Source organism: Bombina bombina, chromosome 3 (assembly GCF_027579735.1).
Source record: "Bombina bombina isolate aBomBom1 chromosome 3, aBomBom1.pri, whole genome shotgun sequence".
NCBI classification, from domain to species: Eukaryota; Metazoa; Chordata; class Amphibia; order Anura; family Bombinatoridae; genus Bombina; species Bombina bombina.
In genome coordinates, this window is record NC_069501.1 from 748,683,380 (window position 1) to 748,696,055 (window position 12,676).

The following is a 12,676-nucleotide window of genomic DNA, read 5'->3' on the forward strand; positions in this document are numbered from 1 at the left end:
AATGTGTGCTATCCCTATTTAGAGAACAATAGGAATTTGAGTTTTTGCTGGAGATTTTTGGGCTTTTTCAGATAAATCATAACTTTAGTTTTTTCCATATTCACTTCCATTGCCCATGACTTACAGTATGTCTGCAGTCTGTCTAGTTTTTCTTGTAAACCCACTGCTGTGGGGGACAGAATGTGCAGGTCATCTGCATATAAGAGACAATTGGCTTCGCCGGCCCAATACGTCCGCCTAAGCTCGCCTACCTTCGCCGCCGCGGACCTTAAAAAATACGCCTAAGTTATCAAATAAAGCTGTCAAAAAGCCGCGGGGCGATGAGCAGCGGACTGTGAGAGTTATCACTCATCCGATCTCGCTGCCCTTCGGCTTTTTCCCAGCTTTATTGCTAGCCTGTCACTAAGCACTCACACTAAACTGTACTGTTCTACCCCCTATACCGGCGCCCCGGAGCCTCCCGCAACTAAATAAAGTTACTAACCCCTAAACCGCCGCTCCTAGACCCTGCCGCAACTCTTATAAATGTATTAACCCCTAAACCGCCGCTCCTAGACCCTGCCGCAAGTCTTATAAATGTATTAACCCCTAAACCGCCGCTCCCGGACACCGCTGCCACCTACATTATACCTAGTAACCCCTATCCTGCCCCCCCTATACCGTCGCCCTCTATTATAAAATTATTAACCCCTATCCTGCTGATCCTGCACCTCTCCGCAACTAAATAAATAGTTTAACCCCTAAACCGCTGCTCCATGAACCCGCCGCAACCTATATTAAACCTATTAACCCCTATCCTGCCCCCCCTACACCGTCGCCACCTATAATAAATTTATTAACCCCTAATCTGCCCCCCCTACACCGTCGCCACCTATAATAAATTTATTAACCCCTATCCTGCCCCCCACTACGCCGCCGCCACTGTAATAAAATGATTAACCCCTAAACCTAAGTCTAACCCTAACCCTAACGCCCCCCTAACTTAAATATTAATTAAATAAATCTAAATAAATTAACTCTTATTAACTAAATGAATCCTATTTAAAACTAAATACTTACCTTTAAAATAAACCCTAAGATAGCTACAATATAATTAATAATTATATTATAGCTATCTTAGGATTTATATTTATTTTACAGGTAACTTTCAAATTATTTTAACCATGTAAAATAACTATTAAATAGTTATTAACTATTTAATAGCTTACCTAGCTAAAATAAAGAGAAATGTACCTGTGAAATAAATCCTAACCTAAGTTACAATTACACCTAACACTACACTATACTTTAATAAATTATTCCTATTTAAAAATAAATACTTACCTGTAAAATAAACCCTAAGATAGCTACAATATAATTAATAATTATATTATAGCTATCTTAGGATTTATATTTATTTTACAGGTAACTTTGTATTTATTTTAGCTAGTTAGAATAGTTATTAAATAGTTATTAACTATTTAATAACTACCTAGCTAAAAGAAATACAAAATTACCTGTAAAATAAATCCTAACCTAAGTTACAATTAAACCTAATACTACACTATCATTAAATTATCTAAATAAACTACCTACAAATAACTACAATTAAATACAATTACATAAACTAACTAAAGTACAAAAAATAAAAAAAGCTAAGTTACAAAAAATAAAAAGTAAGTTACAAACATGTTAAAAATATTACAACAATTTTAAGCTACTTACACCTAATCTAAGCCCCCTAATAAAATAACAAACCCCCCCAAAATAAAAAAAATCCCTACCCTATTCTAAATTAAATAAATTTCAAAGCTCTTTTATCTTACCAGCCCTTAAAAGGGCCATTTGTGGGGGCATGCCCCAAAAAGTTCAGCTCTTTTGCCTGTAAAAGAAAAATACAACCCCCCCAACATTAAAACCCACCACCCACATACCCCTAATCTAACCCAAACCCCCCTTACAAAAACCTAACACTAATCCCCTGAAGATCATCCTACCTTGAGTCGTCTTCACTCAGCCGAGCCACCGATGGAACTGAAGAGGACATCCGGAGCGGAAGAAGTTAATCCTCCAAGCGGCGCTGAAGAAATCTTCCATCCGATGAAGTCATCATCCAGGCGGCGCTGAAGAAGTCTTCGATCCGGCCGATGTCATCTTCAAAGAGGCGCTGAAGAGGTCTTCTATCCGGGCGAAGTCATCTTCCAAGCCGGGTCTTGAATCTTCCTTCCGCCGACGCGGAACCACCTTCTTCACCGACGGACTACGACGAATGACGGCTCCTTTAAGGGACGTCATCCAAGATGGCATCCCCTCAATTCCGATTGGCTGATAGGATTCTATCAGCCAATCGGAATTAAGGTAGGAAAATCTGATTGGCTGATGGAATCAGCCAATCAGATTCAAGTTCAATCCGATTGGCTGATCCAATCAGCCAATTAGATTGAGCTCGCATTCTATTGGCTGATCCAATCAGCCAATAGAATGCGAGCTCAATCTGATTGGCTGATTCCATCAGCCAATCAGATTTTTCCTACCTTAATTCCGATTGGCTGATAGAATCCTATCAGCCAATCGGAATTGAGGGGACGCCATCTTGGATGACGTCCCTTAAAGGAGCCGTCATTCGTCGTAGTCCGTCGGTGAAGAAGGTGGTTCCGCGTCGGCGGAAGGAAGATTCAAGACCCGGCTTGGAAGATGACTTCGCCCGGATAGAAGACCTCTTCAGCGCCTCTTTGAAGATGACATCGGCCGGATTGAAGACTTCTTCAGCGCCGCCTGGATGATGACTTCATCGGATGGAAGATTTCTTCAGCGCCGCTTGGAGGATTAACTTCTTCCGCTCCGGATGTCCTCTTCAGTTCCATCGGTGGCTCGGCTGAGTGAAGACGACTCAAGGTAGGATGATCTTCAGGGGATTAGTGTTAGGTTTTTGTAAGGGGGGTTTGGGTTAGATTAGGGGTATGTGGTTGGTGGGTTTTAATGTTGGGGGGGGTTGTATTTTTCTTTTACAGGCAAAAGAGCTGAACTTTTTGGGGCATGCCCCCACAAATGGCCCTTTTAAGGGCTGGTAAGGTAAAAGAGCTTTGAAATTTATTTAATTTAGAATAGGGTAGGGATTTTTTTTATTTTGGGGGGGTTTGTTATTTTATTAGGGGGCTTAGATTAGGTGTAAGTAGCTTAAAATTGTTGTAATATTTTTAACATGTTTGTAACTTACTTTTTTATTTTTTGTAACTTAGCTTTTTTTATTTTTTGTACTTTAGTTAGTTTATGTAATTGTATTTAATTGTAGTTATTTGTAGGTAGTTTATTTAGTTAATTTAATGATAGTGTAGTATTAGGTTTAATTGTAACTTAGGTTAGGATTTATTTTACAGGTAATTTTGTATTTCTTTTAGCTAGGTAGTTATTAAATAGTTAATAACTATTTAATAACTATTCTAACTAGCTAAAATAAATACAAAGTTACCTGTAAAATAAATATAAATCCTAAGATAGCTATAATATAATTATTAATTATATTGTAGCTATCTTAGGGTTTATTTTACAGGTAAGTATTTATTTTTAAATAGGAATAATTTATTAAAGTATAGTGTAGTGTTAGGTGTAATTGTAACTTAGGTTAGGATTTATTTCACAGGTACATTTCTCTTTATTTTAGCTAGGTAAGCTATTAAATAGTTAATAACTATTTAATAGTTATTGTACATGGTTAAAATAAATTGAAAGTTACCTGTAAAATAAATATAAATCCTAAGATAGCTAGAATATAATTATTATTTATATTGTAGCTATATTAGGGTTTATTTTAAAGGTAAGTATTTAGTTTTAAATAGGATTCATTTAGTTAATAAGAGTTAATTTATTTAGATTTATTTAATTAATATTTAAGTTAGGGGGGCGTTAGGGTTAGGGTTAGACTTAGGTTTAGGGGTTAATAATTTTATTACAGTGGCGGCGGCGTAGTGGGGGGCAGGATAGGGGTTAATATTTTTATTATAGGTGGCGACGGTGTAGGGGGGGCAGGATAGGGGTTAATACATTTAATATAGGTTGCGGCGGGTTCAGGGAGCGGCGGTTTAGGGGTTAATATGTATAGAATAGCTTGCGGTGGGCTCCGGGAGCGGCGGTTTAGGGGGTAATAACTTTATTTAGTTGCGGCGGTGTAGGGGGGGTCAGATTAGCGGTGTTTAGACTCGGGGTACATGTTAGGGTGTTAGGTATAGACAGCTCCCATAGGAATCAATGGGATGTCTGTCAGCAGCGAACTTGTACTTTCGCTATGGTCAGACTCCCATTGATTCCTATGGGATCCGCCACCTCCAGGGGTGGTGGTTTGAAAACCAGATACGCTGGGCCGTAAAAGTGCCGAGCGTACCTGCTAGTTTTTTGATAACTAGCAAAAGTAGTGAGATTGTGCCGCACTTGTGTGCGGAACATCTGGAGTGACGTAAGAATCGATCTGTGTCGGACTGAGTCCGGCGGATCGAAGTTTACGTCACAAAATTCTACTTTTGCCGGTCTCGAGCCTTTGATAACTAAGGCGAATCAGCCTCGCCACAAATACGCTGCAGAATTCCAGCGTATTTGAGGTTGACGGCTTGATAACTAGGCCCCAATGGATTTCCTTCCCATTCAGGGATATACCTGGTGCTGTGCTTTTCTCCAGTACTGTGGGCAGATCATTAATGCACAGGTTGAATAATGTGGGGCTGAGGCTGCATCCTTGTCTGACACCTCTCTTTTGTTCTAAGCTCTTTGTTTGCAGTTTGTTTATTTTTACTTTACATTTAAAGGATGAATACATGGTCTTTATTATGTTATATGTCTTCCCACCAATTCCACTTTGCAGCAGTTTCATGTATAGGCCAGGGTGCCAGATTGAGTCAAATGCTTTTTTTATAGTCCACAAAACATGCAAACACCTTCCCTCATGGTGAGATTTTCACAGTCTTGTTAGTTATAGCTTGTAATGTGAAGATGTGGTCTGTGGCTCTTTGTTTAGGGAGGAAACATATCTGACTCATGTGCAGGGTTCTGCTGTCTATTACAAATTGTAATATTCTCTGGTACAGGATTGTGCAGAAGAGTTTGCTCACATTGCTGTTTACACAGACTCCCCTTTAGTTATTTTGGTCAGTTAGATCCCCATGTTTGTGAATTGGGGTAATAAGACCTTCTGTCCATGTTTCTGGGAAGTGTCCTGATTGTAAGATGATATTAAACAGTTTTGTGTTCACACAGACCAGCTTCTTTTGAGCAGTTTCCTGAGGCTGAGTCTATTAAAGGAGGCATCACATGAGCAAGTAGGAAGTAAACCCAGCTTAGAGGAAGCACTGTGCTGAGGTTTGCGTTGCAAAGCAATGCAATCTCAGCTGTGTGCTTAAATTGACAAACTTCCACTGCCACAGAGGTTGCAAAAAGTGCCGCCCCCCACTCAACTGCTGCCCTAGGCCAGTGCCTTGTTTGCCTAGGCAATAATACACCCCTGTTACAGCCCTATAAAAATAAAAAGACCCCCCAAAATAAAAACACCTCCTAACCTACAATAAACTACCAATAGCCCTTAAAAGGGCCTTTTGTAGGGCATTGCCCTAAGTTAAAAAGCTCTTTTACCTGGGAAAAAAAACACAGTCCCCCTGTCATCAAAATATCAGCATACTGTCTCTTTAACATATTCCTCTACTAAATTCCCTTTAATTGCACACTATAAATCACCCCCACACCCCTCACCAGGTGCCAAGTAATTTGGAAGTGAATTAAGAAATCCTTTCAGGTACTATTCTGCGTTACTGGCTTGTGCTGTGTTAAGCTTGTCCTGGCTGCTATACTTAATCTGGAACTCTCCATCTGGATTTCTTTTCTATATGAGTGCTTATCCTCATAGTACTAGGAGTAACAATTCTTGGACTTTGCTACAAACCTTCTTACAGTTTTAACAGCTGCTACCTTGAGACTGCCTTTGACTTTTGGTACACTTGTGCCACTAATTCAACCAGACTGCCTATCAGCCTTTTGGCTGCTGTACTAACTTTGCTTTGCTCAATGGATTGAGCTATCATCTACTGCAGGGACTTATTGATTAGCCTCACAGCGGAATCATGTCTCCTAGACACCTACCTTAATACAGTTTCACTCCATAATAAAAATGAACATCCCTGCTGCAGACCGGCATTAGCCACGCCCCTCTTCATGACGTCAGAGTTTGCCACAGCTCATATACACAGGTTGGTGCTATGGAGCTCCCTCTTGTAACCAGTTATCCCTTCTAGAGTGCACAGCACAAATTATTCCTAACTACAGCAGAAATATCTATACTAAACTCTATCAGACATTGTTTTACTCTAACACACTGTGGATTGTTTACACACTCTGTCATTCTAACTGATCCTCACCTTTTCTTAAACTGCTTCAAAAGAGATTATATATTTAGTTACCCTTACATATTACTTGGCCACTTCAGAATGGATCCAGCATAATTACCTAACATTGTATATAACCTCTCACAGTGTGTGGATCTCTTATCCAAAGGACTAAGGGGTTTACAAAACCAAAATGACAGTCTCAGAGACATCATTAAAGACACAATGCTTTCCAAAAATACCTCTAATGACACCAGCCCTTAACCCCAAGTATTTATGCCTGATAAATTTGCAGGTGACAGTGTAAAGATCCACTTTAATATTAATGGATAATTACCCTTTTGTTTAGAGATTTTGTATGCAATTGTATACAGCCCTGCACTTAAAGCCTAAAGTGAGAGAGATTAGGTACAATTGCAGAATTTATTCAGAATTTGATTGTGAAGGACAAACACAAAAGTAACAAATCAGTTATTCTGTGCATGAGCTCTGGAAGTATAGGATTATGTAGACATAGGTATAATTCAGGTCTCACATATATACGTCTTAATGCTGTGAGTTTAAAATCTTGAGCTTTTAGATCCTATATGCCAGACCAGTGTATATCAGCATAGAAACAACAAAGTAACATAAACACCCTTAAAACTGAGTCTCTGTTTCACTTTAAGCTATTGCAATATTAAGTTATTAATTCATAAGATTGTATCAGACAATAGATCGATATAAACAGTTACTGAAAGGATGTTGCGTTACTTATCTTGTCTAGCTTCCAAGAGCTGTGATTCACTTGTGTATACGGTCACTGATTTTGGTGAATCTGATCCGGTGATAGCATCCTAGTTCCCAGACGGTGAAGCAGGCAAAGGGGTGAGTAAGCAGTAGATCTCCGTTATGCTTTACTCGTGTGTTTGATCCAGATCGAGGCTGTGGTTCACGGAGGTGTGAGCTGAGTGAGCGTAACGGCTATGAGTGACATCACACAAGGCTTTGTTGTCCGAGAAAACTGTCAGCGTTGTTCAGCTGACTTAAATAAAGATGTCTTTTCGGTTGGTAGTTAAATAGTTCCTTTAAGTAGTAAGTGATGAACAGGTATAACGGAATGTTATTAGTGTCCCACAATTTAAGAGGTAACGGGCTGAATTTCAGAATAACAAGGGATGAAAACCTCGCAAGGAGAACTGCCTGAAACGAAGGTGTCTCATACAAAAAATAAATCAAGCAAAGTATCAGGACTCCATGGAGGAAAGAAGTTGACGGAGGGGAATGTGACCCCTATTCTGGCGAATGGAGCCGTCTGCTGATGGGGGCGGAGCCAAGTAACGGTTACTTGGTGCTTGGGCGGGAATATTCCAGTCCTCTGTAGCTTATACAAACGCAAGGGAAAATTTTGAACCTTGCATTTGAATAGGCCTTAGAGAATGGAATTAATTATGGAAGAGGTGAGCAGGATGGCGGCAGCACGTGGGACAGCATGGCTCCGGGATTATTTGGCGGCGGCCAATCTCCCGGGAGCCACTTCAGAAGGGAGCAGTGATGGCAGGTCCCGGAGGCGGTCCAGGCCTCCGGTTCGCTTGTCACCAGAAATCAGGACCAGCGGTGTCAGAGCCCCCCGGCGGGGGGGGTCCAAAGCTGTGGAGGGTGAGCAGAGGAGCAGTGGAGGAAGGTCGGTACGGAGGTCGTTGGAGGCAGAGCAATCTGAGGAGGCGGCTATGAGTGACATCACACAAGGCTTTGTTGTCCGAGAAAACTGTCAGCGTTGTTCAGCTGACTTAAATAAAGATGTCTTTTCGGTTGGTAAATAAATAGTTCCTTTAAGTAGTAAGTGATGAACAGGTATAACGGAATGTTATTAGTGTCCCACAATTTAAGAGGTAACGGGCTGAATTTCAGAATAACAAGGGATGAAAACTTCGCAAGGAGAACTGACTGAAACGAAGGTGTCTCATACAAAAAATAAATCAAGCAAAGTATCAGGACTCCATGGAGGAAAGAAGTTGACGGAGGGGAATGTGACCCCTATTCTGGCGAATGGAGCTGTCTGCTGATGGGGGCGGAGCCAAGTAACGGTTACTTGGTGCTTGGGCGGGAATATTCCAGTCCTCTGTAGCTTATACAAACGCAAGGGAAAATTTTGAACCTTGCGTTTGAATAGGCCTTAGAGAATGGAATTAATTATGGAAGAGGTGAGCAGGATGGCGGCAGCATGTGGGACAGCATGGCTCCGGGATTATTTGGCGGCGGCCAATCTCCCGGGAGCCACTTCAGAAGGGAGCAGTGATGGCAGGTCCCGGAGGCGGTCCAGGCCTCCGGTTCGCTTGTCACCAGAAATCAGGACCAGCGGTGTCGGAGCCCCCCGGCGGGACGGTCCAAAGCTGTGGCGGGTGAGCAGAGGAGCAGTGGAGGAAGGCCGGTACGGAGGTCGTTGGAGGCAGAGCAATCTGAGGAGGCGGCTAACCGGACCGGTTCTACGGCAGGTAGGATAATTGAAGGGAGAGGGCTGGGCCTTGATCATATGGGAGAAATGTAGTTGTCAGGACAGATTTCAGGAACACCTGGGGTATTTGACACGGTTAGGGATGGGGATCCCTTAGCCACTCACAGTTGTCAGGAGGTGTCTGCGGCAAAGGATGTAAATCCTGTTGCCTCACAGGAAAGGCGGGAGCTGGTAGAAGGGGATAGTGAAGGCACAATATTAGTTTTGAAGAGGGATAAAGTGGGGGCTGCAAAAAAGGCTGTATTAAAAGGTTTGGAAGTTGCTGAAGGGGTTATAGGGAGTTTTAAGGAAGGTCAGTCTGTACGGGGAGTTTCTAGGAGGGGGTTGAAGAGTGTGAGGAAATTAGTAAAAGGTAATAGATCAGGTAAGGTTCAAATTGAAGCGGGCTGTGGGGTGGGGAGAGGTAGTGTGGGGCAATTAAACTGTGAAGGAAAAAGTTATAATGTAAAAGGGGTTTGCATGAGGGGAAAGGGAAAAAGCAATTTGAGGGGTGGGAAGCAATCTGGAAAAGGTAAGGGAAAAAAGGAAAGAGGGGGAATTGATGTATTATGTTTATCTCCTGCAGGTTTAGGTCAGGAAGGAAGGGCCCAGGTGGGCGGTGGGACAGATATTTCTGTTGTTCCGTCAGGGCATGACATGGAGGGAGATGCATTGTGCTTTGACTATACATACAGCGATTTGGATATGGAAGATCCCGGGGAAGGCACCTCAGCGGGACCGGTGGTACAACGGCAGGTAGGGGACCTGGCCACTTTGGAACAGTTAATAAGGGCTTTATCACCAGGTTTGATGGGGCAGCAAGGTGTTGGAGATTCAGTGGTCAGGTCTAGGGTAGCGAGTGTTAGGAGTGATAGGGAGGGATGTCATAATAGGCCTTTCACTGTCTCCTCTCCACAGATACGGCCTCACGGTAGGGATACCCGTGAGCGCCACAGTCCTAGGAGGTCTGGTGAAGTACGGCGTCGTGGTAGATCCCGGTCTCCTAAAGAGAGAGTGCGGCATCGTCAGGAAAGGCGTTCTCCTACATGGGGAAGGTTGGAAAGAACAGCAGAAAGGAATGGAAGGAGGAGAAGGTCTAGGTCATCTTCGCACAGACGGGGGGTGCATAGGCCTCGGGAACAAGTAATTAGGCCTCAACCAGTGGTGATTGGAGCAGAACAGGCGAGGGAATCCGGAGCAGCTCAGCCAGCTACGGCGCCCAGGCCCACAGGTGAGGGTGCTACAAGAATAGTGAGTGTGGATGGTTGTGAGCATGTTGGAGGAAATGTGCAGCAGGCTTTGGTGAGCGGTTTAAAGGAGTTATTGGCAAAATTTGAAAAGCAGCCGGAAGCTCAGGGAGGGAATGTTGCGTTAGCCTGGAGTGGGGGTTCGGGAAGTGGGGCTCCTGTACCGGGAGTGGTTGCTGAGACGGGAAGTGTGGCTCTTGCTGCAGTAGGGGTGTCGGGATCGGGTGACAGCGGTCAAGTAGCTGGGGGGACCAAAGGGCAGAAAAAAGACGTGGCTTCGTCGGGGGACATTGTGAAAGTTCCAGAGAGCGCGATGAGAAGACCATGTTTATGCTCAATCGGACCGCTGGGGATTCATTTGACGCAAGATATAAAAGAAAAAATATGGAAACGGGAATTTTTGGAGCTGTTTTCATTATTACCGCTCGAACAGATGATGGAGATCAAGGAGGATACAAAGGATAAGGAGAAGAAAGAAGAGGATGAACGCAAGAAACGTTACCGTAAGCTACCCAAAACACTTTCAAACTGGTCGAGAGCATTTTGTATTTTAGCGGCTGTAATTGGTGAGAAGTTTCCGGATCAGTGTTCAGCTCTTTTTTGCTATTATGACGAGATAGCAGGGGCTTACCGCACATACGGGGGATTGGCGTGGTGGCGTTATGATGAACAATTTCGTCAGCGCTTGGCTGTAAGGCCGGAGATGCGTTGGGATGACCGAGATATGGGGATCTGGTTGGAGTTGATGACTCTGATGCGTGGGTCCTTTCATGGTTTCGGAGGAGGAAATGCTGGGGGTAACAGCCCATCCGGGGGGGTCTCTGGGGGAGGCGCGGCAGTGGCCATTAGGAAAGGATTGTGCTTCCAGTACAATGAAGGCGTGTGTAAGTTCGGTAACGGATGCAAATACAAGCATGCATGTTCCGGTTGTGAAGAAACCCACCCTTGGACCAAATGTTTCAAGAAAGGTGGCAGTGGAAAGGCAGGAGAGGTTGCTTTTAAGGGCCAAGACCCCAGTGAGGGTAAGAAGGATGGTGCCTTGGCTAGAGCGATTCGCTAAGGTGAGAGGGAAAGAGAGGGATGCGGAGTTGTTATTAACGGGGTTCAGTTCTGGTTTTTGGATTCCTTTTGAGGAAGGGGGGGCTTGTCAAATTTCGGGGAATTTAAAGTCTGCTAAAGAATTTCCGGAGGTTGTTCGAGGTAAATTAGTCAAGGAAGTTGCATTGGGCAGAATAGCAGGGCCTTTCAGTCACCCACCATTTAAGAATTTGAGGGTTTCTCCATTGGGGGTGGTCCCCAAAAAAGTGGCTGGTCAGTTACGTCTGATTCACCATCTGTCTTTCCCGAAAGGTTCGTCGGTAAATGACGGTATAGATCCTGATGTGTCTGCGGTGAGGTATACGTCATTTGATCAGGCTGTTAGGTTGGTGTCGGCAGCGGGTGTTGGTGCTTTGTTGGGGAAGGTGGACGTGGAAGCAGCCTTTCAGCTTTTACCTGTACATCCGGTGTGTCATCACTTATTGGGCTGTTATTTTGATGGGGCCTTTTACGTGGATTTGTGTCTGCCAATGGGTTGTTCCATATCATGTGCGTATTTTGAAAAGTTTGGCACTTTTGTGGAATGGGTCGTCAGGCAAGTATCAGGTTTGAAGTCAATGGTGCATTACCTTGACGATTTCCTTTTTGTTGGTAGGGCAGGGGAGGAAGATTGTGCGCAGCTGATGGAACACTTCTTTAAGGTGGCATCTGATTTTGGCATTCCTATAACTCATGAAAAGACTGAAGGCCCTCAGACAGTTTTGAGTTTTTTGGGCATTGAAATTGATTCTGTGAATATGGAATGCCGTTTGCCTTTGGAAAAGGTGGTTGACTTAAAAAATTGCATTCAGAGCTGTTTTAAAAAGAAAAAACTCATGCTTAAAGAAGTTCAATCGCTAGTAGGCAAGCTAAATTTTGCCTGCAGGATTATTCCGGTTGGTCGAGTTTTCTGTAGGAAGTTGTCCTTAGCGACAGCGGGTGTGAAGAAACCGTCCCATTGGATTCGGTTCGGTAGGGAACTAAAAGAGGATTTAAAAATGTGGATGGTTTTTCTGGAGGATTTTAATGGATGCGAGATAATGCAAGTTTTGGCAGTCTCGAATTATGATCTTCATTTGTATACTGATGCAGCTGGTTCCGTGGGATATGGTGCGTATTTTCAGGGGCATTGGTCTGCAGGGTTATGGCCGGTGGAGTGGAAACAGGCTGGTCTCAATAAGAATTTGGTTTTTCTGGAATTGTTCCCTTTGGTGGTGGCAGTAAAAGTGTGGAAAGATATGCTTAGGGACAAAAAGGTGGTTTTCCACATGGATAACTTGGGAGTTGTATTCGCAATTAATAGACTTACATCTAGCTCATTGCCAGTGGTGCGACTTTTGAGGTTGTTTGTGTTGGACTGTATGCAAATGAATGTTTTATTTCGTGCTGTTCATGTTCCAGGTTGTCAGAATGTCATTGCTGATGCTCTTTCTCGCTTTCAGTGGGAAAGGTTCTGGGAAGTGGCTCCAGAAGCGGAGAAGGAGGGTGTTGGATGTCCGCCAGAGCTGTGGGTTTTGAAATTCTGGATCTAATCCGTT